We start from the raw sequence: 3,669 nt of genomic DNA, 5'->3' as shown, positions 1-3,669 counted from the left end.
GTTGATCTTCTATTACCTTCTGCCATAGGAAGTCAGTGGGGTGCCTGTGTATAGAGTTGGAGAAGCTAAGAATAAGAGAAATCAACACTTTCCTCAATCACTTAGCTGGTAAATGGCACAATTGATGTTCAAACCTAATGTGTGTGACTCAAAAGACATTTTTTTCATTCTTCTCTACTGCTTAGTGTAGTGATTAAAATTGTGTTTGGTGGAGTCAGTTGGAGTTCAAGTCCCTGCTTCACTGATTACTAGCCATGTCTTTCTGCAACTAAGTCAATCTCTCACCCTCTCTGTTTTGCCATTCAAAATTAGATGTATCTTATCATGGTTTTGATTTGCATTTCCCTGATGATCAGTGATGTTGAGCATCTTTTCATATTCTTCTTGGCCTTTTGTATGTCTTCTTTGGAGAAATGTCTATTCAAGTCCTTCACTTATTTTTGAATTGGGTTGTTTGTCTTTTATTGTTGAGTTGTCAGAGTTTTAAAAAATACTTTCATATTAATTCCTTATCAGATATATACTACATTTAATATTTATATTTTAAAAAGCAATAGAGGCCTTTTAAAGAACTGAGAAAATGGCAAAAATATTGGCAACTAATGCTGCTCTCATGATACTCCCCATAGTGGAAACTGATGAAGGGTTTTCATTTGGCAATGGGAGAGGTTGGACATGCTCTCTTTATGGCACTCACGATTTATTCTTTGGTAGAAGGAAGGATACTAACAACTCAGTAATATTTTCTCTGTTTCCTTGAAAAAAGACAATTGCAGCTTTTGAATTTGTAAGTTGAGTGGGATAACAGAGGATAATACTGAAGTGAAAAGGTGTCTGAATGGAAAGGTATTTCATTTGTCCATTCAGGAGATTTGTTTTACTTTACAAAATGGTGCAAAGGAACAAATACCTATGTTACCATTTTCCTTCCCCTCTTGTCATTTATTTTTCCTTTGGACTGTTACCCTCTCCTCTGAACTGTTCTCTGTGTGAAAATGTCATACCTTCTTGATTTTCAAATGCTTTCAGAGTAGCAACAGGTAATAGAAGTTCAACATTTAACAATCTCAATATTTAAACTCAAACATTTTCCACAATATTATACCCCCAAAATCTTTTCTTTCCATTGAGCCATTAAAAAAATAAATAAATAGAGTACAGACAGCCTCCCAGAATGACTGAAGTGTCTGTTTGCTCTAGATGTATTTATATGGCCAACAGTGTAGTGGTAATAGAATGCTATTCCTCAGTGTGATAAAATGAAGATGGTGGATAATAGCACAGCAGTATTACTAAATCAGAGAAATGATGTCTTGAATTCTTTAAAGTGCAATGTAGCCAATGATAAGTCATCCTTCCATGTGGCAGAAAAGAGAATCTGGGTGCACAAAGTATGGGCATATTTATTAAGTCAAAAATATAAGGCCTAGAGGATAACATTCTACATAATGTGGCCAATTTATGCTATAATCATTAGGGATGACTTAATTTTACTGATTACAATATTCTAATCTTAAAAAGAAGTTGAATTCAATGTACTACCCATTCTGAAGAGCTTTAAAAGCATTTCAGGGTGATAAAATTACCAGCTCTTGTACAATTTTCTTCATTTGAAAACTACAAAAAACAATTTATGCTTTTATTATATGGATTTTACAAACATATATGTGTAGAGAATTAAAGCAATATGAAGGAAAGGTAAGATTGCGGGTTTTTTTGGTAGATCACTTTTATTACAATAAAACAAGTGACTATTTTGCTTGGATCTAACATTTATTATCTTTTGGGAATACATTTCAACCCTAATTGAGATTAAAGGCCTACAACAGAAAATCGGATTTTGCTAATCAGCTCTTCTTATATTACAAACGATTCCTCAAAAAAATGTGTTTATCTTCATGGCAAGCAGTTTATTTCTTCATTGAATTTTTTTTCTACTTTGATGACAAAAGGATAAAGCTTGTTTTGACTAACCAAGTCTTTTAGCTTATTGATTTACGCTTAATGAATTGTTTGTGGTTAAACAATTGGCCCTTAATATACATAGGCCTGTGGTTTTATCTTCAGATTACTTGACAGAAACTGTCTTAACTTTGATACATGTGATCAACGTCCAAATACTTATTTGACAAATGTTTATTAAGTTAGTATATGTCCCAGGCATGATTCTAGGTGCTTGGGATATGAGTGAGTTAAACAGAGAAAACCTACTGCCCTCATTGGGCTTACATTTTATGAGAGAGAGAGAGAGAGAGAGAGAGAGAGAGAGAGAGAGAGAGAAAATACATTAGAAACCTAATAAATAAACATACGCTATAGTATTTCAGATGGTAGTGAATTCTACATGAAAGAAAAATGAAAGTAGGGTAAAGGCAGTCAGATGTGCCTAATGAAAATTAGCTGAAATCAGCCCAATAGTAGTACCATAGGTAGTTTTTTTTTAGATGAACAGAGAAATTGACCCTTTTGGTCTTAAAGGTTGAACCTTACATTTGTTTTATCTGAGTTCCCTCCTCAGGAAAAGACCTTCAGACCTCTCAAAAAAAAAAAAAAAAAAAAAAATCAAAGAACTGAAACCTAACCATGTTACCACACCTAGACAATGAGATGACAGATGCCTCATTCCTCATAATTGCTTCCTTGCCTCTCTCCTAGTTCCTGGTTTCTTATACCTTGTTACATTTTTTCCCTGCTATTTAAACCCCTAGTTTTAGTCAAGCAGGGAGATGGATTTGAGACTGAATTCCCACCTCCTTGGCTGCAGTACTGGAGTAAACCTTCTTCTTTGGCAATGCTTGTTGTCTCAGTGATTGGCTTTCTGTGCTGCAAGCAGCAGGACCTAGAACAAACCCCTGGTGTCTCAGTAACAATAAATGCTGGATAAAAAGAAAAATGAGAATAAGGTAAAGGCAGTCAGATATGCCTAATGAAAATTGGATAGCTACATGTATTTTTTGTTGACACATTATAAAATTAACTGTATACTACATATATATATATACTTTTAACTGTATACTACATATATATACATGTACACTTTTGGACACAGTGGTCTAGGCCAGCATTTCCATTTGGAAATTGTAGAATACAAAGTTCCTTAACAAAACAAAGTCACTTAACAAAAGTAAGTTGACAAAGTAATTGGAGAATAGAATACATGTAGAATTTAGAACTCATAGCTCTCTGGTTCCCAACCATGTATTATTTCTTTTTCATAATTCTGGAGCTTCATGACAAACCCTCAACTGTATTAGATCTTTGTAATGTTTATAATCTGAAGACAAGCCATATGTATAACTGAAGCAAACAATCACAATGCATTGATAAGTTCAAGAGATAATTTTGGCTGGATCCCGTGGCTCATGGCTGTAATCCCAGCACTTAGGGAGGCCAAGGCAGGTAGATCACTTGAGGTCAGGAGTTTGAGACCAGCCTGACCAACATGGCAAAACCCTGTCTCTACTAAAAATACAAAAATTAGCCAAGTGTAGTGGTGGGCACCTGTAATCCCAGCTACTTGAGAGGTTGAGGCACAATAATCCTTTGAATCTGAAAGGTGGTTGCAGTGAGCCAAGATCACACCATTGCACTCCAGCCTGGGTCACAGAGTGAGACGCTATCTCAAAAATAAAATAAAATAAAATAAAATAAAATAAAATAAAATAAAAT

Source organism: Rhinopithecus bieti, unplaced genomic scaffold, assembly GCF_001698545.2.
Source record: "Rhinopithecus bieti isolate Rb0 unplaced genomic scaffold, ASM169854v2 scaffold_19751, whole genome shotgun sequence".
NCBI lineage: Eukaryota > Metazoa > Chordata > Mammalia > Primates > Cercopithecidae > Rhinopithecus > Rhinopithecus bieti.
Note: the sequence above shows the minus strand (reverse complement) of the source record.